Raw genomic sequence first — 24079 nt, 5'->3', positions numbered from 1 at the left:
AGGACACAAGATCCCAAAGACCTGCTGCTAGGCAACAAAAATGACAAGCCAGGTCACTGGAGAGACTGTAGCTGGCATTGACCTAGCAATGGGAATTCAGCATAAAAGACAAGTAGTGACACCACTTGAAGGAGGAGAACAGATGGGACAGTAAACTTATTTAATGGTCTGGTAAACTCATTTAAGGAGAATGCTAAACTTCTTTACAGATAGACAGAAGAGTCTACTACTGATAGCTTTCTTAATACCTGTTAAAGAATTACCACACAGGATAGACTGTAGGATATCTTACCCTCTGCCATCACTGTAACAGACCTCCAGCAGACTTTGGGAAGAACAGCTCTTTAGCCAGCTCTCTCTGTGGATTGCACTGGGAACCCTGGGTGGCAGTGCACTGGGTTCTGAGTTTCAGTATGTGTCATCTTTGCCCAGGACAGAACTGCAGGGAGTCATGGTTTCAGGAGCAATTAAGGCATTGGAATTACACTAATGTACAGGTGATAAATAGTACTGACCTGAGGAACACATACATCTGAGTATTTAATATAGTATCATGTAGTTTGAGAAAATTAATGCATCCAATGGTCAGTCGTCTTTCTTTGCTTACCTGCTGCAAGCAAAAGGCAGCTCCTGTGTGGACGCTAAGTATTTTGATGTTCTAGTGCTATTCAAGATAACATTTACTTCAAATATTCCTGTTAAAATATTCAATTTGGCGCTAAAATAATTCATTGCTGTGAAGTAAAATGTAAAATTGCAAAAGCTTTAATAGATTCTTTAAAATGAATAGGTGTTTCAGTGACTAAAGCAAGAACCGTAGTATTTCACAAGTATTCTACATTTCCTCAGGGAGAGTGTGAATTTAATATTGGAGTAATTTAAATTGGAGTTAGCTTTTAGGTCGTTAACTATTAAACGTACTCACCTGCCGTATCTGTACAATGGAGTACATACATCTGATCTCAGTACCAAGTATTAGGTACAGGGAAAAACAGTATGTGATTTAGCAACCAACTGGTTTATTAAGGCAAAGTTTTCTAACTTCTGTAGCAGCAGCCTAGTGATAGCTGAGTGGCATATTCAGTGGAAAGACTAATATAAGATTAAGTTCTTAAAGGAGAATTTCTTCCCTTCTTACTGCTAGAAGGGAAAAACAATCCAAACAACTAATTGGACATAATAGAAGTTTCAAGGATTTGCAAATAGAACAGATAACATGCACCTAGCTGCAGTTATGGGTTAATTATCTTTTGTTACCAGTTTAACAGGTGGTTTCTTGAACCACAGAGACAGGAAAAACAGCTAGGAATGGGTCTTTATTTAGACAGAAGCCTGGTGTACATGTAGCTCTTTCAAACCTCTAATTAATCCACAGATTAGTGTGTCAGACAGACCAGGACATTTTAAGGTAAAACTGAAATTAGTCACTTTAATCTATGGCTAAGGCTGGGTATGGAAATTCCAGGGCGGAGAAGTAGAAGAAAAAGATAGGAAGGGTGGTGGGGGTTTTTGGTTGGTTGGTTTGTTTGGGTTTTTTTAGGGGGGGGAGTGTGTACGGTGGATGGGTGGTTTCTTTGGTTTTTTTTTTTGTTTTGTTTGGGGTTTGTTTGTTTGTTTGTTTGTTATTTTGAAACAGTGTCCTGAGAGAATGGATTTGAGGGTCTTCTTTATGTAAAAGGTCCCTTTGCAATAATGTGTATATGGCACATTACTGAAGAATGGAAGTGCCTGAAGTGGTTGGGTGAGCAGCTAGCAGAGCAAGAGAAGTGTTGCGTGGGCAAGGGGAGCCACAGGAATGGCTGTGAATCTCATTTGGAATGGTCTTAATTATCAGTCTTTTTGGTCACGTTACTTTCTCTTTTATCTCTAGATCAAGCCACATCTGTACCATTTAGCCCTTCATTCTTGCTTCTCTTTGTTCTACCTGTGTGCGAGTATTGTTGGCCACTGTGATGTTTATTACTCATTTTATAATTCAGTGGAGGAAGCTGAGGAATTGAAATTCAGGAGGCCTTGGGTCAGCCAGTGGGTGATTGTGCATTACATGACTGCAGCTCAGACAGCATAGCAAGAGAATTTGTTGCCTGGACAAACAGCAGACCTCTGCAGGTGCACACCAGAGATTTTACCATCTGTGCCTAGGTCCCTTCTCAGGAGTTGTACCACCTCCTCTCCATTCTGTGAGCAAGAAAGATGAAACCTTTTACGGGGAGATTCTGCCCTACTTTTAGAAACTGGCTTGAGCTCAGGCTGAGCAGTCGTTTCCAGATGTAGAAGTGCTTCTGGGAAGCAGAGCAGGTAGAAAGCTGAGGGAGTTCAAGCCTATCCCTGTGGAGGTGGGGATATTGAAGCAGCTAGGCTGTGAAGTCTCTCCACAAACCTGGTTGATTTTTCTTTCATTATCAGAGGATGCTGTGCTGTTGCCCAAGATCCACAGGTTCCCTGGGAAGACTTCCTTTAGATGGAGTGGCTATCTGGGGAGGCAGGTGCTCTGTAGAGGTGACCTGGTATCCTGCTGATGTAGGTGGAATTCTGATTCTACTTGAATATTAAAGAGTGGGGAGTATAGCTCATTTTGGGATAGCAAATTCTGCCTTCTCTTTTTGCAGATTCTTCTTCCCCATTGGCATTGCAGTGTGGGGGGAAAATGCCATAAAGATGTCCTCCCTACCTTTTTCTGTGGCTTCTGCTGTAGGAATTCGGTAGTTTTCTAGTCTTACTCGGAGCTGGTTTCACTGAAGAACTTGTGAATTAGTAACATTTTAAATAGACTGTTTTCTTCTCCAACATATTTGTGCTCTTACTACCTTACGAGTAATAAATGGTGAAAAGATGAAAATGGGAAGATCATTATGCAGTGACAAATATAAGAGAGTTACAATTGTTGTAAAGGTTCCAGGAAGAGAGTTTTTTGTTGTTGTTGTTTCTATTTCACTTGGGCTGGTACTAAATGAAGGGAATAGGAATGATCTCTCTGTTATGAGATGAGCAATTAATGCAAGCTAGATCAGAAGGGAAGCAGAAATTAACTGAATGGATGCTTGCATATGGCTGAAGTGATATCTTTATAAGAGGCAACTGGAACAGCTGTAAGTAGCGATGCTCAAGACTTCTACAGCATGGGCCATGTTTTTAATAGATTGTTCTATGAACACTTTTATTGGCTCACGAGGACATCCTTTGACAGTCACAGGCCTGTGACCTCTCTGGAATAATGAAAATTGCTTACAGACAAAAGTAATATAATTAACAGGCTTTTTTTTTTTTTTTTTTTTTTTTGGTTGTATATCAGTGCAGTTTCTCAGCTGGAAGGAGCCTGGTGAACTGAGCACTGTGACTAATGAGCTGTCTGTGGAACATCAGCAGTCTGAATACCTGCATCTCCACTGAAAATAGGCTGGGAACCTGTGCCTTGATGAAACTTCAGACCGCAGACCTAGAAAAGGTTATCTTGTCATTTCTACTAAATTGGCTGCTGGCTTATTTTTTTACAATACCTTTCTTTTGTGCTTGGATAATCCTGATCTGCCACAGTCTATACAGCTGCATTCTGTCTAAATTTTCCTTAATATAAACTCAAGTCAAACAGCAACCTCTTAGAGATGATGCTGCACTAATTTTTCTTTTTTCCAGGTTTTTTCTAGTGTCAGACACTTTCTTGTCAGTAAGTTCTTTGAAATGACATTACAATTACTAGTTGTGAATTAACTATCAGTCTTTAAAATAGTAATAATAAAAACAGTAGTAACAAATATTATTCCTAAAGTCAAGGACTATCTTGTTCTTAGGAACTGAGCTTTATTTGTTTGGGGAATCCTGTACAGGAGTGCTGTATGGCAAAATTTTCAAGTGCTGAACCTGTTACATAATGAATAAGCTGAGTAGGATTTAACCCTAGTGGACAGCCATAACATTTGAGACTTCAATTGTATTTAAAAAAAAAAAAAAAGTGTTTCCACAGTTCATGTGCTAATCTTGGGATACTTGTTTCTCTGCTTTGCCTTAGCCTGTTCGTATGATCTCATGTAAATCATTTGATCTCTTGACACCTTCCACTGTCTGTTATATATACTTTACTGCCCAACAGGAGTTTTGGAGTATAATGATGTCAAAGATAACTGGGTACTCAGTTACTATAGTAATAGAAGCTGCATATGCAACTCAGATAGATTACTTCTTTCTTTTCCAGTAATTATTTTGAATAGCCTTTCATACAATAGCTTCCTAAACTAAGCATATGATAGATCGCATCATAGTTCTGTAGCTGAATAGCTATTTCAGTTTTGGGTGCTTGTAACCCAGAACAGCAGCTGTATGACAGTTTCGGGATGCAGTGCCTCAAGATTTCACTTCAGTGCAAGTGTGATTGTGGCATTCTATTAATATTTGTTTGTGATAGATTAATCAACACAATAAAGGCTGAACCAAATACTGCGAAAATGTGATCTGTGAACACACTGAAGGAACTGAATAATTCAGTCTGCCCAAAAGCCAAGGAAATACTAGGTACATATTTTAATAAAAATGATTGTTTTATTTCAACTAGGAAAATGTAAGAAAAAATATGTAATTCAAGTGTATCTTGTAGTTATCTTGTTTTATTACTTCTTGTAAGTGTAACTGAAACTGATTGCCAAAGGTTATAATTTTTAACTTATTTTAAATGTAAAGAACAAGTTGCTTCAAGTCGATTACAGTCATTATTAAATGTCAGTACCTGATAAAGTTATTTATATTTTTATCAGCACTAAGTGCCTTCTTTTGACTACATATTGAAAATCAGAAATAAACTCTCAAGTATTTTATTAGCACACTGTAAATTTTTAACAATACAATGCGGATTTTATTTCTGAAGAATGCAACTTGTTGAGTGATTTATAGGGCTAACATCACTAAGCTCAGCAAATGCATTATGTGCTGTGACTTCCTTTTGAGAAGAAAATAACACTTTATGTTATCAAATAGTCATAAAGCTTGCAATCATAAACCTATCTGGTGCTGTTACCTAATCAGAATCATTCTTCCATGGATAATATTTTCAGATAATGTTTTAGCAAATTGCATATTTTATTGCTTTTGTAACACAGTAACCATCCCTTCCTCTGTGATTCGCAAACAGGGCACATGAACAAGTCCCTTTAGAATATGTAAATCTTTGAAGTGAAAAGATGTTGCCCTCTTCCACTATGTAAATTAATTTAAAAATTCAATTTCATTGTTAATGAATTGACTAAAAAGGAAGACTCTTAAATTAGGAAAAGAATGATGGTCAAGGTCAAAATTAGTACTCAAAGCTGTCTGCAACCCTGAAGACTTAAGACTTGCATTAACACTTCTGCTATAGCCAGTTTCCATTTAGTTGCTTTTGCAATCTTGTCCTATGGCACACACTGGCTTTCAGATTTTCAACTTCTCCTAGAAAGCTTAATGCATACAGCAGGCTGTCAAATGAAGGACAGAGGGGGGAAAGTGGTGTACTACAGTAATTTAGCTCATTTTCTTTCTTACAGAAAAGGGTCAGGACATCCTAACTGGAAATGTAGAACTGGATGGTGAACAGCAAAATACACTGTAAAACACAGGTGCTGTCCTCTAATCCATTCCCTTTCTTCCGTCATCTTTCCCATCTTCTTGCTTCTCACCTTTCCTGTGCCAGGGACAGAGATGGAAACAAAGGTGAAGTACAAGCCTTTGACTGCTTTTCTGATTGTCCTGTGTTCTTTAAAAGCTATTTGTTTAATTTTATAAGCTGGTGATGAGAGAAGGAGAAGCTAACTTGATAAGAAATTTGCTGTTTGTTTTTTTCAGATACTCGTACCAAAAAGTTACACTGAGGCTGAGCTGCCTGTGACCTGAATATATGTCATTTCTGCCTCCCCAGGTAGGAAGGAAGAGGCTGCCCAGCAACTTCTTAATAACTTCTTTCTATGGGGTTTTATAACTGACATTTTCTCTTCCATCAAGGACTTACACTCTGAACACCTGAATGTGGGATTAGTACTGCTGCCTTGAATGGATGTTTCTGCTGAACCCATTACTAATCTTAAAAGCTTCCTTCCCTATAGCCAGTGGGAAGTGTGGCACACTGGTGAGAAGAGAACCTGGAGAGATACATGAAATAGATTCTGAGTGCTTGAGGTGAAGGTAGCCAGTTGGAGAATGAAGGATATCTATTATGGCGGGAGTAACTATGACTCCTTTAAAATGGGACCACAGTTGCTAGCCGGGCTCTGTTGCAGAGGCTAGACCTCTTCGTGGTCCTACTGGATCTGCTTCAGGGTAACCAAGATAGGCTCTGTGCCAGTATAATTGCAGTTATAATTGCCTCCTCTCTATCGACTGGCTTCACCGACCACTCGATAGTTTTGCTTTAGGTGAAACCAAATTTTGGCAATAGATCCTACGGATGATTGTGTAGAGCCTGTGCATGTGGTTGTAGTTGGGCAAAGTCAGGCAGTTGTTTGAGGGTGGGCTGTCTGGCTTGTGTTTGCCCTTGCATTGTGTATGACATGATGGTCCATCTGATGTGGGTTGCTTTCGTATCAGTGGCCACACAAACAAATCCACTGGACTTGTGGGATGACATGGTCCTTAGGAATATCAGGGACCACAGAAGACTGGTAGAAGAGGATATGGTTCTTTTTGGACTGGAGTTTATAAACTCAGAATTTTGTGGTTTGGAATGGTGTTATTCTTCCACCAGGAGTGACTATCCGGACGGGTTATCAGACGTGTACAAGATGGTCACCTCTCTGACTCTTTGGGGCACTGATAACAGCCCATGTGCAACTGGTGTGGAAAGTGAGAAGGGTGAGGAAACCCCGCCCTCCATGACTGTGACCCAACTTCCACCAATGCCATCAGTGCCTATCCTGGCTACCGGAGGAGATCATTCAGCCGATGGCACTCTGGTTGTGAAGGTCCCAAACAAAAATCCATCATGTCCTTGTTGCAGGAATCAGATAGGAGAAACGTTAGGACAAATTGAACATCTGAAGAGAGCTCACAGAAGGAAAAAGATCCTGTTCCAGTGCTCCTGCTGTGGGAGAACAACTGTGAAATGTCGTAGTATTGCCAGCCACTTCGCAAAGCTGCGAGGAATCTGTGCCAGTGGAGGGCTGGAACTGTGGGGAATGCAATCATGTATATGAATCTAAGAATGTGGAATGGACTTTAGCCTCCAAGCCAAAAACAGGTACGGCAAGGGGGCTACATTGGTAGTGCTGGACAGAGGAGGAGGTTAACTTACTCTGAAAGCTTGATGAGCAGTATGAGGGGCAAAAAAACATCAATAAACTGATTGCAGACCACTTGCCGTCTAAAACAGCCAAACAGGTAAATGACAAGTAGAGAGGAGGTCATAAGGAGTCCAGTGAAGAAAAAGGTGAAAGATCTGGATTGGAAGAAGGGGATCATCGAGACAACATTGGGTCACGTGGAGAAATTCCATTACAGAAAGGTTATCTCAGAACGGTTGACATCTGACAAACTTGCCATTCTTCAAGGGGTTTACAGGAAAATTGCTGATGCTTCTGAAGTCTGCTAGGCATGCCTGTTTGCTAAATCCACCGTGTCAAAGGCTGGCCTAATGCAAAAGCACCAGGAAGCATGCCCTTCGGGTCTACAAAAATGGTGGGTGAAGAACAGAGCAGTGTGATGGAGACAATTCTTACACTTCTGTGGCTGTTCCACCTGCATAGAGGGAAACTAGCTGGTATTATCCTGGATGATGTGGAATCCCTGAGGCGCGGTCTCCCGTTGAGTGAGCTGCACACTGTGTTCAAATTGAGATGAGGGTCACCATAAGCATTCAAAGGCCTGGGAGCTTTCAAGACTATCGGGTTTGTAGACAATTTTGCATTTGAAGCCATGATTACAGCAAAAGAGATCACTAAGAAAATCAGAGAAATGAGTAAAAATTCAGCACCAGGCCCAGACCATCTGAGTCTGAGGGACCTAATGAAGACAGATCCCTAGTATGCCCAACTAATGGAACTTTTTTAAATTTATGGCTGGTGCTTTGTGTCATGCTGGACATGATGAGATGATGCCAGAAGGTGTTAATATAAAAATCTGTGTTGCCTAGACGACAGAGCAACATCATTAATTGGCAGCCAGTTGCGATTGGGTCAACCATTTTGAGACTTTTTTCAAGGATCTTAACAGCCCAGTTCACCAAGACATGTCCTGTAAGTCCACAGCGGTGGGGCTTTATTATCTCATCTCGTTGCTCCAAAAATTTAAAACTACCACAACTACTTCTTGTATAAACCTAATCTGACTGTAAATAAAAGACATTTGCAGGTTATCATGATCAGTGGCCTTCTACGGTGGAGTAACTGAGTCCGTGGACAAGGGAAGAGCTACAGCTGTCATCTACCTGGGCTTCTTTAAGGCCTTTGATACGATCCCCTACAACATTCTTGCTGCTAGTGGAGAAATATGGGTTTGGTGGATGGACTGTTAGATGGATAAGGAATCAACTGGATGGCCATATCCAGAGCTACAGCCAATGGCAAAATGTCCAAGTAGAAACCAGTAACAAGTGGTGTCCCTCAAGGGTCCCTACTGGGACCAATACTTTTTAATATCTTCATCAACAACATAGTGGGATTGAGTGCACCCTCTGCACTTTTGCAGACAACACCAAGCTGAGTGGTGCAGTTGATTGACTGGAGGGAAGGGATGCCATCCAGAGGGACCTTGACAGGCTTGGGGAGTGTGCCCATGCAAACCTCATGAAGTCCAACAAGGCCAAGTGCAAGGTCCTGCACCTGGGTTGAGGCAGTCCAACTCAAACCATTCTATGATTCTGTGATCAGGGAATTGGAGGTGTGTTGGAAGAAAGGGGAGGTAAAAGGGATAGTAGGTAGGAACTAAAAGGGACTCGGTAATCATGACATCCTACTGGCTGACAAAATCAACTGGCTTTACCTAGGTGGACAGGTCACCTTGCTTAACCCGGAAAAGGAACATGAAAATTATACATGTTCAATAAATAGCTGCTGTTAAATGGCTTCCTACCAGGCTCTTACAGTGTCTTCAAAAAATTAATGGTGCTTCTGTGTTTATTCTGAAAGTTATTAAATAATAATACTGAATTATTAATGCAATTGTGCCCATATTAAAAAGAAGTAATTTTATTGAGATTTGATAAGAAAATCAGCTTTATTAAGGCTCTGTGAATAATTGCCCCAAGTGATTTATCTCACTTTAATGCTATAGCAGCACACATATCTGCAATGTGTATTCTCATTATTAAAGACTCTTAGTACAAATATTTAAATATCTAATAATTGGAGACCTGACATTTATTAGAATGTAGGTTTTGGGAGGGCTTAATCATGCTTTTAATAAAACTTGACAGCATTAAAAAAGTGTGCATTAGCTCCATTATTGGAATGCCTTAAAGGAAAATTACAGAGATGCAACTTAGATTTGTACTTTTCTTCCACCTTCTGAGTGTGAACAGAACTATGCTGTAGTTAGCAGTTGCTCAAGTATTTGGAACAAAAAAGGGATATTGAATCTTAATTTTTTTTTTCCTTCACCAATGCAAGGAAAACACATGCAACTTCATTTAGATACTAATAATTTTTGTAAGTATTCATGATCTGTGTTTAGAAATAGAGTTAGTGTTAAATGTGCCTAAATGATAGGTGGATAGGTAAACAAAGAGATTCTTTGATCTGGAAAAACTCATAGCAGAATCATAGAAGCTGAAGTTTAGGATAAAATCCTTCTGCTTGTTCTTCTGTTTTTCTGCTCCCAGATAGAGAGGATAGTGGGCTAGATACAGACTCCCTAAAGAATCTAAGGTTTGATTTTCATATTTGCACAGCCTGTGTAAAACAGGAGTAGTAAAGCCAAGAATTAAATTCAAGAGCACAAACTGTCTTTTTTATTGCACTCAACACCTGGTGATTGACCTACAAATTTGATGGTTTTGGCAAAATACCAATTATTTTTCTTTGGGAGAAGGAACAATTGATAACTTTATTAAACATGTTTACTGAGATAGTTTATGTTTTAAAATACTGCTTTGGGACTGTAATTTATTATGAATTTTGTTCAGGCTCCAGAACTGGAGCCTTTTAGGTCCTCTCTAAATGTCAGTATTTAATCATTTTTGAGTGAGATGGTTCAAGGCTCCCCAGTGGTGAAGTCAAGGCATCTGTTTCGCAGGATCACAGAAATGAGTTAAGCAAAAGCTTGAGCAGAATCAGTGAGAGTTTGGGTGTCTTGAGTGAGGTTCTGGGAGGGGTGAGTGGTATTTGAGGCAGAGAGTGTAGGAGGGTTTTGCGATGTCAATACTTAAGTTGTAAGCCTTTGCATGTTGAGAAGGCTGTGGAGTTTTGTATGGAGGGGAGGTAGAGGTCAGGAGTGGTCAGTGGAGTTTTGAGTAAGTTCATGTCCGCCTCTGAGACACAGGAGTGCCATTCTGAGCTTGTCACCGACCACAGGTCTTCTCACAATTGTTCAATGGCATCTACTTATTTTCTAAGCTGCCAGGAAGAGTTTGAGATGGAGGGCTTGCACCTACATCTGCACTTTCTCCCTAAATAGGAATGGGAGAATGGAGAAGGCCTAAAAAAAGAAACCTTTCTATTCTTGTTGCCCCTAACAATGTTGGGTCAGTATTGCAACGTGTTTTATGTCTTTTCTTCCCTGGCAGCACTTCTTATCCATGTCTTCTCCCTCACTGACGATATCAGGGGACACACAGAGCAGGATAAGGAAAAGATGACGTCTGTGTCTCACTGGTGCTGTAGACAGCTGCCTATGTGGCTTATGCATTGAACCAAACCTGATTATTGTTTCTTAAAGAGACTTTCGCTTGGTTACCTGAAGTACTTTAGCAGTTACTTTCTTTTCAGTTGTTACATATCTTTGCAGTTTAATGACGAATGGCTGCTCATATAGGCTAGTCCCAAACTGGAACAGATAAAACCACATCAGGGTATTCATGCTGTTTTTTCCCATTTAATTTTAAAGATGGAGTTCTCTTAGCCTGCTGTTCTTTAGAAGAGTACATATTGACAAATGACACTCTTTTAATGCTTTCTGACAATAACAGTGCTTTTTGCCAATTTCTGCTGCCAATAATAATGACTGTCTGTTAAAGCAAACAACTAATGAATGTCTCCAAATGACCTTTTAGCAACTACTGTCAACATTAACTACTCTACAGCATTTTCACCTTTCTGTGGAATTGCCAGTGTTTAATTTTGAGTGTATAAAGGTAACTGACATAACGGACAACTATATATACAGTGGTTTGAATGACATTGCTACTGCAACAGCTGGTCTAGTTCTTCACCTTGTGACGAACACTTGGGGTTATATTGACAAATGACTTCTAGGGACAGGAGAAGTGCTTGCCTGTGTGCAAATTTCTCACATAAAGGGCAACTAAAAAGCACAAAAGAGTTGTTCTTCATGGTTTCATGTTAATACAAGCACTCCTGCAAGGCCTGGTGGCAGCATTATTTTCTAAGGGAGACAAAGAACACGTGGACTCGAAATATCCAGCACATGTTAAGGTGAAAAAGGGTGAGTCACAGTCAGTGCTGCTTCTCTACATGCATAGGAGAGAAAGAAATTTCTTGCTGTGTTCTAAATTCCTAACTGACCAATCGACATTGACTGTGTGTGAGCATTAGGGAATAAGCTTTAGAGATTAATGGATCACATGAAGATCATGTTGTTCAGGATCCCTTGAAACAATGACAAGAATACACCTTCCTAGAAAATACAAGGAAAAATAAGCTAAAGGGAGTGAAGCTGGAACTGGGGAGTTAAAATTCCAGCTGAATGACAGACTTCCTGTAGGACCAGTTAACCATTTGCATAACACAACTCTTCGTAACATAAGTACTACTTCTTTATCACATTAGTTTTCTGTCCTGTGTACAGTGTGACTCCACTTTATTCCCAAGAACCTATATGTAGCTTCCAACTCAAAATGAAAATGTGGTACAAACATTTGAAGGTAAACAATAAGCTCCCTCAGATTTTAAGGAAAACAAACATCTCATCCTATTGTTTCAAGATCCTGCTCTCTTGAGGCTGATGTCAGAAGCCCTCTTCTTACTACTCTACATGTGTAATTAAAACTTAATATATGTGAAAAAGTGTGGTCAGATAATTAAAACTTAATGAACAACTGAAATGCAGGCAGTGGGGGTGTTGCAAAATAGGGTGCTCTATATGAAAATATGGCATTGGGAATTTGAAAATATATTTCATTGCTGAAGTATAAATATTTACATATAAATAATTCTCTAATTAGCTTGTTTTTCTTAAGTATTTTAATTATAAACAAGTGTTTCCTGTTAAATATTTTAAACTATAGGTTCTTTTTGCATGGCAAATAAAGTAATGATGTATAAGTCTTCTTTAAATATTCTATTATTTCATTTGAAATGTATCCTCCACAATGAATTTATAACCTTCATTTAGTTTCAGCAGCGTCACGACTCTCACTAGTGTGTTTGATTAGCAATATTGCAATAATATTTAAAATCAAAAGTTGAGGCAAAAGGAAGCCACAAGAAGTGTGTCTGTTAATTTCACGGCTACTTGAAAATACTTGTTTTCCTGCTGCAGGCCCTGCAGCAAAAAGGAATGCTGAATTGCTGCTTGTTTCAAGATATGGTTTTGGAGAATTACACCTACGAATGGCAGCAAAATCAACAACCTAGAGGATATCTGGACAAGCTACCGTGCAGAAATCAAACATGGCCATTATGAAGGGGTTTATGCTACTCTGAACAAATAATTTCATGTGGAAAATAAAACATTTGATCTATTCACAGAACATTTGAAAGTTAGCTCCATGTTTCAAGCAGGATGAATTTGGATTCCTTCTGGTATGAATACAACTGAAATGGAGGAGTCATCTTGTAATGTATGGTAAGTGCTCAACACAGCAGGCAAATAGGGATAACTTCTTTCAAGAGAAAACTTAGATGCAAGAAAATAGCTGGACTCTGGCCACAATTGAAACATCATAGGAATAGACTAGTGAAGAAAAACACTTGTAACGTGTGAACATTTGAAGGAGGTAGTTGAAGGAGGTCCTAAAGAAAGCATTGAAGCTTTTAGGAAGTTCTTGAAATCTGAAGAGATAGAGTATCAATTATTTAGGTAGTTGTGCAACTGATGATCTCTTTACATAGTTAATAAAACTATTCACATAGCATAAGTTAACCATGCATATAAGTGCTTTCAGAGTAGAACTGAAGTGCTCTATATTAAGCAGCTGTTGCCACATAACATTGTGATACTCGGTTTTAGGATGAAAGCATTCTGATGTAATCGGGAGGGAAAAAAATCATGATGTGATTTTGGGCTGACGATAATAATATTAGAGCTTTTATAAGTTTTCAGTAGTATTAATCCTGTTGGTAATATATAGTGTATCATTCATCCTATTATCATTCATTTGCTATTACCTACTTTGGTAAATTGTACATGAAATGTAAGAGTTTTTCAGTTCTCTGTCTGTTAAAAACAACACTAAAATCTGTATTGGTTTAAAGACCAGGATTTTACCTGAACATAACTTACTTATTAGCAATAAGAAAGTTACAGAACCAGGAGGAGTATTTTCCTCAGTGTTACGTTGCACCTTATCAACATTCGAAGAGGAGTATAGAGAAGAGATGTTCTGTCTCAAAGTCAGCCTAACGTGCAGGATAACTCTCACCAGTTTTCTTTTCTGCCATGTGAGGGAGAATGCCCTGTTAACCCTTTACTTCAGGTTATAGGAAAGCTTTCCGTCTTGTGATTCAGTGAATTGCAGGAGTGGAGGATGTTGTTATGTGACACAATTTACTTTCCATCTTGTTATTACCTTTCATTACAAAGAGATTGTACCTTTCACTTGCAAAACTACTGCCTAGGTCAGTTCTTTAAAGGCATGATATAGTGTGTTATTTAAGGCTAATCTGTGGAAGACATGCATAATGCACAATCTGAAATTCAGTGCAACAAAAGTAGGACAAATCCTCCCGTACCAAGGAAGACACCTTATGCTTTACTGGTAGCACAAATGACTGTGTAATTTGGAACATTTACTACAGCTGTAACTCTGGTTCCATAGCATGGAAACAGACCTGGAAAGGTCTATAAGCTTGAATTTAATTTTACGTGATGGTACAGAACAGACATGGCATGAGTGCTGAGAGTTTGAGTAGAATTAGAAAAAGCCTTTTGTATGTTTGCATATTGTAGCATGGGCTGCTCTCAGCATCGACTCTTGAAAGGTAATTTTCTCACAAAGGCAAGGAATTATGTTATTCTTTTTGGCAGGAAGAGGAAAATATAACACTGCCAGTGGAGGAAGGAGGTTGGGTCTACAGTGACAGAAGCAGAATTTATGGAGCACCTGTTTCCCAACTTCCCACGAGCACACTGGACACAGGTTAGCATCTTGGCTTTTTATGCTTCATGACCTGTCTGCACTGGATGACACTTCAAATCCACAGCATGGGTCTTCACTAAGTCATGAACATGTAATAGACCTAGATTTTTACCCTATGTAGGGAACAGTATAGTATAGTTGAATCCTTAAAGTACTACTTCGTTTGTGGAAATTGTTCAAACACTTTTGCTGTAGTAATGTAAGGCAGCTATTGGGCATGGAAATCTCATTCCCAAACACCAAAATTTAACAGCATTTTAATCAATTAAACCATTGTATTTTTAATGGTAAATTTTAGGTTGGTCTTACTATTGGACTAAAATAAATTAAAGAGCTGCCCCCTCCCCTTCCTGCCAGTCCCCGAGCAGGAAATGGAAAACCTTTGATATGATTTCTCTCTGTGACATAAAAAGAAAATTCCTGAATAAAATGGCTTTTGGTGTTGTGGTGCACAATATAAAAAAGCATACTGTAAATTAATTATTCTCTGCAGACTACGTTATGATGAGACTGAGATAAGCTTTGACCTTTGATGCATTCATTTGCATAATACAGCATGGAGTACCATGCCATTGTGTATTTTTCATCATCAACATATGGTTCTACTCATACTAAAATGTGTTCAGTTAAAATATTTTATTGTGTGAGTTTTGATTGCAAACATATTCTTGATATTATTTGTTGGACTAAAGTAGTACTGAGTACAATCTATCTCTTAATACCCATTGGCTTTTGACACTTGAAAGACAATTGGATATTGAGAGCTCTACATGTTCATCATAAAAAGTCCATAGAAACATTATGTTAAACTGTCACACAATTGTTTGGGGTTTTTTTTTCTGTTACAAGAGGCCAAAATGAGTTAATAGCTAAAAGTAATGTATGCAAGAACCCTCAAAAACCTGAATATTACCTGTTTGGCTGATTATGCAAATATGAATTCAGAGTCATAATTTTCTAAAGATCAGGAAATTCAAAATGGTGACTAGTGTCTATGGGGGTTTTTAGTTAATCTAAAAAATATTTCTTTAGATAACACTTTCCTTTTTCTGCCTGGGTATTTAAGCTCATCAAATGCTTAAATAGAGGAATTGCTGCAGAATAAGAGGTTAACATTAATTTTCAATTTGAAGCTCTGTTTCTTCTCCAAATCCAAGAGAGAAGCACAGTTATGCTTGCAGGTTCTAATCTGCTTGTTATCTACATGACTGACCTTAACAAAGGTGAAGTACACAATGAAGTTTTCATTCAGTATGTGCAGACAGAATGAAAACAGTTAAGAAATATTGTTTATTAGTAGGATATTTTAAATACAGATAGAATGGTATGCTAGGCTGGCTTCTTGGCAAATTACTACAATGGACAGATGGTTTTTCATTATCTGTTGTACAGAAATACAAGGCTTGCAGCAGTGTGTTTTGTATTGATGCTTATTCATCTGTGAGAGAGTAATTTTCAGGCTGCTTGTCCAGAAAGCATTCTAAATCTTCCTTTGCATCTGCAGAACATCTGCTTAAACTAGGATTGTCAATGTCAATATTTTATTGCTAGTAAGCTACAGGCTGTCTTAATGTCTTCCCAAAGCCAAAGAAATGAGTATAAAATAGGCTTTCAGGGCTGGGATCCAGAGTTTACTGTCTAGATGCATTCTTCACTTTGTATGTGGTGTAATATCTTACTCAATACCCATTCTATTCCTGGTAACATATGGTCTCAACAATTAGCACAGAAAAAAGCAATTTCTCTTTGTAGCAGTTTACAAATGGTGGGAAAAAGATACATTTAGTTTAGATATTTATGTAACCAATATGTTTGATGGCAAGAAAAATTATAAACAATAAAAGGCCACGTTATAAACATCTTAGTAGGATGCATGCCTTGGTTAATTACTCTGAAGAGGGAGACAGAGGATTTCACATCTAGAAGATTTAAAATTTTAGAAGATACAAACTACAGTCTTTATTTCAAAGCCTCAGTATGGAAGTTGCAGTAGATAACAAAGTCCATTTTTAAGCTCCTTTAGGTACTCAGTATTTCATGAATTCTTTATGTGCCAATATTATTGTTGTTTTCCTCCAATTATCCCACCCCTCGTTGTTGACTTCCACTCTGATGTCTATTGGAAGCATAAGCCAATGTAATAGTTTTGAGGGCTCAGATGAAACAGCAGATGAGCACTGTCCATAACATAGTAGGTTTCAATGAACTAAGAATACTAGGTGGTTTTTATAGTCTTTCTTTTTTTCCCATACCTCCTGAGTCCACTGCTTCTAGAGATAATCCTGCTGGCTTGTTGAGATCTGAAGTTACTACCAGAGAGCAGGTGTATGGCAAACAGTCATTCACATTCACAGGCAGTACCATGAACAAAACCCCCACTGTTTTAAAGTCTTCTAAAGACCAAATTTTTTCTCTCTCTCTCTCTTTTTTTTTTTTTTTTTTTTTTTTGTAAACCCTTACCTTTGGGATGAACACTTTGGAAAAAGCATAAGATTTTGGATGTTTAGTCAAACTGATTACAGTAACATTCATTCCAGCAGCATAAAATGTCAGCCGTCTTGCTTTCGTTCAGGTGAAGAACAGAGCACTCAAAACAACAAGGGCAGTATTTGTAAGTGCAAAGTCTCAGAACAGTTTTGTATAGTACGTGCAATGTACATAACAAAGCTTACATGTATGTGCACATTGTTCTGATAGGACTCTCACTAGATTTAGGTAAAAAGCAATTCTTGTCTCCCACAAAGCTTTGGGAATTAAAAAATGCTCCAATTCTCTAAGTTCTGATAAAGGAAAATGCTGAGTAAATGCCTGGAGTTACTGACATGTAAATGTAGTGCTGAAGGTTGAGATTCAAGCTCTGAAGGAAACTTTTTACTTAATCCAAATCTGGGAAGTAAACCAGCTCTCTTACACCCTAAATGAGAATTCTAGCCATCAGATATAGGATCAGTATTTGAGGCCAGTAGCAATGGCCAGATGTAATACCAAAGTTTTTTAAATAACTGAAGAGACAAGTTTGAGAAAGGCAACCACTGGTGAAGCTAATGTTTATAGTATTTACAGGGGCTGTAGCAAACTCAGGGTAAGCCTGTCTGAATTAGACACAGGTATGCCATATGTGTGTGAGGATACCAGTTATTATATAGTATTTTTAACTTTGGTCATTTCATCCTGTCATTTCTACTGTGACAGATACTGAAGATTATTAGAAATGTCGTTAACTGTACCATGCTGTAATGTGAATGTATTTTACTGCATCACTGAATGTGGCTGTATTCTGTTTCCTAAAAAAGGGAAATATTTCTGCAGCATGATTACTTCACCCACTCAATTCTTTTGGATTTGGATAATTCCATGAGAGGTTAATTCTGATCTCATCATTTCAGTGAGAACTTAATGAATTATGAATTATAAACCCTCATGGATGGGAATAAATGTCATCCTTGCCCTCTAAAGGCAAACTTTAGATACAGGTCTATATTCCGTAAGTGCTGTCTATTGGGTTAATTCTGCTTTCATCAAAATCCACGGTTAAAATTCTTCTGCTTGTTCAGTAAGAGCAGTGCTTGGGCACTGGCGACTGATTTAGAAAATCCTGGGCATAAAATTCAACTGACTTTTCCCAAATCTCAAAGCAGTTCATGTGCATGCATTCAAGTCATCTTATGAACAACAGCCTCACAAACTTATTTAGAATGGAGAAATGCATTAGAATTGACAGAATCATTCAAATGTTTTTATCAATTCCTGCTGACATTAAGGGGAAGTGGCTTAACAGAATGGAGTATAAAAGAAGAATGAAATTTTTCAAACACACATATGGCATTTCTGTGTCTGAGTCTCATTGACTTTGGATAGGAGCTGAATGGAGATGGCCTTTGCGCCTTTGAAAGTAAAATACCAAGGACAAGATTTGCAGAGACCCATATCTGACAAGTAATGAAGGAATATTCAGGTAGGTATGGGAAACTGTTGATGAGCCTGAAGGTGAAGGCAGCTTGACTGATATGCTTGGTTTATTTTGACTTTCTAACTTTCTGACTGAAAGTGCTGCTGCTGAGAATCACCTTTTTCTACCATCATGGTTTTTTTCTATTTGATTTAATGTCTTTCTAAGATGTTTTACAGTGGACAAAAGTGAATGAGTAATTTACCATGTAATAGGATATCTGTAACTCAGTGCTTGCTTTTTTTTTCCTCTTTCTTTTTGCTTTTTTTTTCTTTTTGCTTTTTTTTCCTTTTTGCTTTTTTTTTCTTTTTCCCCACCTGTGATCTTGTTCCTTTGTCTTCCTGGTCATGTTAAAGTTAATTTTGTTTAAGGTCCAGGGTGAACAATATTTAGACATTACTAACATATTTTGATGCAGAAAGTTTCAAAAGCTCTATTTTCAGGGTATGTATGTTGTGTGGGTAGGTGCATAAGAACCTGTGAAAGTAATCATTGCACAAAATCACTTACGTGGCATTATGTAAAATCCCTAATCCCTCATAAAAGAAAAATGTAAGCCATTTTCTTTTATTGTACCATTTTAAAATTAAACATAAACATACCTCGTCACAAAAAGAGAGATGACTCACCATTACCTGGAGATCTCAAATGTGTTGTCCAAGTATATATTCAGCCTGTGAGTCTCCATTTGCCACATGCACTTGAACACAGAAACTTAAATTTTCTCCATATGCTGACCTTCACTCATATGTAACATTTAATATCATAAATAAGTGATACAAGCTTTTCTCAGTCAGTATTCTGAAGTTGCTGAGGTCAGATTCATAGAGTATTTGGAAACATCATCCTAAATAGTAGGTGTAGTTGGATGTTAAAATGAAATAGTTTTATTTATCCACACAAAGTAAAAAATGCGATGGTGATACAAACTGGATACTGGAGCCACCAGCTAGAAAAGGTAATGATTCTGCCTAGTAGCTGTTTTGCTTTAACTCTTCATTGAGCATGATTACAAGGATTCTAGCTGTTACTGTTATGTGGATGATATGAATGGAGTCAAGACTGTTAAGGCATTATAGGAGGAGATGGTATTTGTCTCTGTGCACCCAAGTGCCCTAATTTTTTTAGTAGAAAAGGTTTATTCATCATCTTTGAATTTTTTTTTTTTGTAGTACGTCCTGATACTAGGCAGTGAGACAGCCTGTAGGCTGTAATAATGTCTCTGCTTTGTTCAGAAAATTCTGGTCAGCATCTGCTGAAATTTAAACTATTTGTGTACATGTATTAAGATATAATCTTCAATGAGGTGCTCATATTGTTCAACATCACTACGTTGTCTGGAAAGAGAGCAGCTATATATAGGGACAACAATAAAGTAGTTCTGTGATATAACTTTTGAGTGGAGCCCACATCCCTAAAAGTTGCTGTAATGTAGTGTTTTTTCAGATGTAAATTTGTAAGTCACAAAAACACTGTAGTCATTTCTACTCTAGGTTACATTCAAAACTTTGATGTGAAACACTTCCCTGTGCTCATGGGCCATCGAGGTTCCAGAATAATCTCCATTAACGTAGTTGTTTATGTGTGTCCAGTTTTTATCTATACTGAAATGTTTCCTCCTATATTCTAGACATGAGTAAACTTCATTGCCTTTACTTTAAAATTTAAGACAAAACATCATGGAAGTGCTATTTTTTATTTCTCCCTATAAACTTTACACACTTGTTTCTCTTCTGTTCTTTTTTTTCCCTCCTTTCAAAACACAGCATAACTATAAATCTAATTTCCTAACATATATTACTAAGACCTACCTAATTACACTTCTTACCTCTGATACTCCTTATTTTGCATAAGCACTGGCATTGAGGTCTAATGTGAAGAAGTGAATTATAGGTATTGGTTGCAGTTGTGAAGCTGTTCTGATTGAATGATGAATTCCCTGATGTGTTTTTCACTGTTCACTTTGTTACCTGGAGATGGAAAAGAAAATGAGTACTGAAATAGCTAGTTTAGTCAGTGCTTCTTTCAGGTGAATAGCGTACTCTAGCTTGTACATGCAAGTGCAAAGCCACAAATACGAAAGATGTGTTTCTAGATTTGTGTTTTGAGTTAACATCCTGAACAAAGCCCTGAATACACTTGCAGAGATGGTCTGTGTTTCATTTACTCCAGCCTTGATCCACTTAAAAAGAATCTAGTTCAAGAATATATGTCTTGGATTCCTTTACAAAGAAAAACTTCAGTTTTCACTGATGGTATTTCCTAAGTGCATAAAGTGAGAATTCTGACGATGCTCGGTGCTGTGCCTGCCACAGCTGCTGAAAGCTTCTTGAACCCACTTCCCCTTGAGCCCAGTGTTGTTCTGTGGTTACTTAGAGAGGTGACTTTTCATTTAAGAGTGACAAAAAGGATGACTTCCTTTTTTCAGTTGCAGACATTGCATACGTTTTAGAAACTGATGCACAGTTACTATCTTTACTCTTAAAGAACAAGGAAAGGTTCATCAACATCCCATAACAATTCCAGGATCATCATACAGACAGATTTATTAAATGTCAAGAATAGCACTAGGTATAGTTGGATAATTTGAAAGGAATCTGTATTGTACTTTATCTTTTACATGTATTAATTTAGATGTAATATTTATCTCTCTGAGGTAAGATTGAACATACTGTGAAGAAAAGGGGGAAAGAAACCAACTCTTCATTTAGTTCTTCTCTATTTTCCAGTTTGTAAATCTGTAGTAATTCTGTCTAAAATGAGTAGGAAAAATAACGGGAAATCATTGGAACAAGAGAATCAGTCAATCTGCTGAAAGTTTAGGGTTCATAACTTTGGATACTATTTTCAAAATCATAAATGATAACTGTAGATAATTATGTAAACTAGATCAGTTTAGTTTTTTTTCATTTTGAGAAGGCTTGACCTAAATCCACCTTCACGCTGGGTGTTTCAATGGATGTTGCTGTTGAGAAAAAATGGTCACTATTCTGATCTGAGCTTTTCTGTCTATTGATTAAAATTATGTCTTCTACCTATTTTGGTTCAGCATGGACTTCTAATTTCTCTGTGAACTTTTCTCCTTTGTTAAGGGTTTAATTGCTTACATCTTCCCTTTATGAAGAACATTGCCTTCCACATCTTAATTGGATCAAGGATCAGCTTGCGAGTATGTGGAATGAAACCATTCAACCATGCACACTTTGCATCTTAGCACAAAGCAACCTTTTTCTAGGGAATATTTTCAAAATTCTAGAGAATATTTTTCAAAATTTCACATAGAAGAAAGACCAATAGCACAAAATAGATGAATAAATGAGTGTTCTGCTATATTACTTCATTGAAAACAAGCATTAGGTTTCTTTTCTAATACCATATCCTGTGAAAATAAGGCTGTCTTTTTACACACAAAATGATATTTATTTATAGTAGTTGAAATACTGTCTATAACACGTTAGATTATGTACCTCTGGTTTCATTAATCCTTAGAAAAACAAGTATTAAAAAGGACAGAAATTAATATTTCGTGCTCTTTGCAAAAATACACTAGTATTATAGTATTTTGCTCATTCATTTAACTACAGTGTGACCGGCAACATAGACTTTCAACGTTTAAACAGAATTTTCATAGAGGAAATTTTACTTATGAGCTATTTGAACATATACACCATTTTTTTTGTTTGTAGTCAACAATATTTAAATGTATTCTGGTATCAATTGCAGTATTAGTAGGATGATTAGCAGGTTAGGTTAGGGTTGTTGGTAAAGTGAATACACTATCTAGTATTTTACCAACCAGTTTTTGAAAGCCTTCCAAAATCTATATATTTCTTGAATCATCCTGAGTCAGCCATGCTCTGGGAACAAGCCTGTCAGCTGCATGTCACTGAAGTGTTTCCTAAACCCTTTAGTTGCCACCCTGGCCCGAGCCCACTCCCCTTCCAAACTACCCTTCCGTTACACCAATGTTTCAACACACACCATCATCTCCACCATCCGTGCATTTTCAACCCGATAGTTAGCTTTCACAGTGCCACATGTCACAGTCCAACCTCCATAGCAGCCATGTCACCTAAACACAAGGTTCCTTCAAGCACCTTGTGCCCTGTCATCACCTGCAAAAACAACACACAAAGCTTTTTATTAAGACACTTCATCCTTGAGAGAGAAGTCCTCCACCGCTCCCCTCCCCTGCTTCCCACCTATTCCAAAAATAACACATTCTCACAGTCAGTGTCCTCCATGGCACTTGAAAAAACAGAGCATCACAAACACAGAGCTGTCCCAAAGTTACCGATCGCTCCGAGGCCCGTCACGCTGCTACTCGGACCTCGAGGCCTTGACCGTTTCTAGAGGCTTGCCACAAAGCATCCGCATAAACAATATGAACAAAACAAAACAGAAATTTTTTAAAATGTTAATAATAAAATGTTTTTATACAAAACAGAAATTGACTCTTACAGCTTGATAGCACAGAGGCAATTTGTACTCAAAGCATCTGACATTATCCCAGATTTTAGCATAACTGTATTTAAACTTCAAGAAGCAACAGGACATCCATCCCCACTGCACTTCTAGCTATCCCCTCCAGCCTTCCTGCTGACTAGTAGTAACATGGATCTGATTCAGACCAACATACTTGCAACTAGATTTCTGTGTGGCACTGTTGGCAGTAGGATTTTGATGCTAATTTGTGCAGTCTGTAGGAGTTACACTAGTACTTCGTAATCTGTTCCAAATAATCATGAACAAATAGACCCGAGGAGCAGAGCGGAGATGATACTGCAGCTAACAGTTGTGTTTTGATCCTTGTTTCTGGATGCGTATTATTCCTTTTTATATTGTTGCAGTAAGGGTAATATTCTGTACACAGATCCATAAAGCATTTTGATCAGTCTCCTGATCAAACATAAAATGCTACGTAGACAAATATGTAATTGTATTTCTACAAAGGTTAAGTTTTATAGCCTAAAAGCAGCATCTGTTTATAAAGAGAGTTTGAATATGATTTTGGTTTAATGTTACTTTTCTAAAGGTCCAAGTCTACAGCTCGGCAGTACATTCTGTAGAAGGATAGCAGATTTGAATTCCAGTAGCTAAAAGGATGAACTGACAGCTTTCATTTGTCATTTAAGGAACAACAAAAAAAAGATCTTGAGGAATCATTTGTAAAATGAAAATTTAACTTATGCTCTGATCAGAGGCAGTATCAAGTATTTTATTTTTTCTGTTGGGTGTGTGAAAGTTCCTTAGAAAGCGATTTCTATCTATGGATTACAGCATGAGGAGATTAAATTTGTAGTTGCCATATGCGATTTAATATTGCTTTAAATGTTGTGATCCTCAAAAATGTATGTTGCAGAACTCATCATAAGCTGAACATTAGAGAGACTTCCTAAATGAAGGTGGTAGTTACCCAGCAATTTCCTTCTGTGTTAATTGGAATAAACAGCTCATCAAGCCAACCTGAAATTCTAAGGTAATGACATTGCTCCTTATGGATGTTTTCTCAGCATGATGTGTATAGCCTTGTGGTTATTAGTACAGCAGATAACTGAGTTTTCTTGACACTTATTCTAGCTATTTGCTCTGTTGGAATTTTACAGATACATATTAATGCCAAGCACTATACCACCAGGAGAATGTCCTTGACAAATTAGCCTGCTGAGTCTGCATATAAAAGGAAGTCTATCAACTGATTT

The sequence above is a fragment of the Harpia harpyja genome, chromosome 2, assembly GCF_026419915.1.
Source record: "Harpia harpyja isolate bHarHar1 chromosome 2, bHarHar1 primary haplotype, whole genome shotgun sequence".
Taxonomy (NCBI): domain Eukaryota; kingdom Metazoa; phylum Chordata; class Aves; order Accipitriformes; family Accipitridae; genus Harpia; species Harpia harpyja.
The sequence above is the reverse complement of the archived record's forward strand: the minus strand, read 5'-3'. Positions refer to the sequence as shown.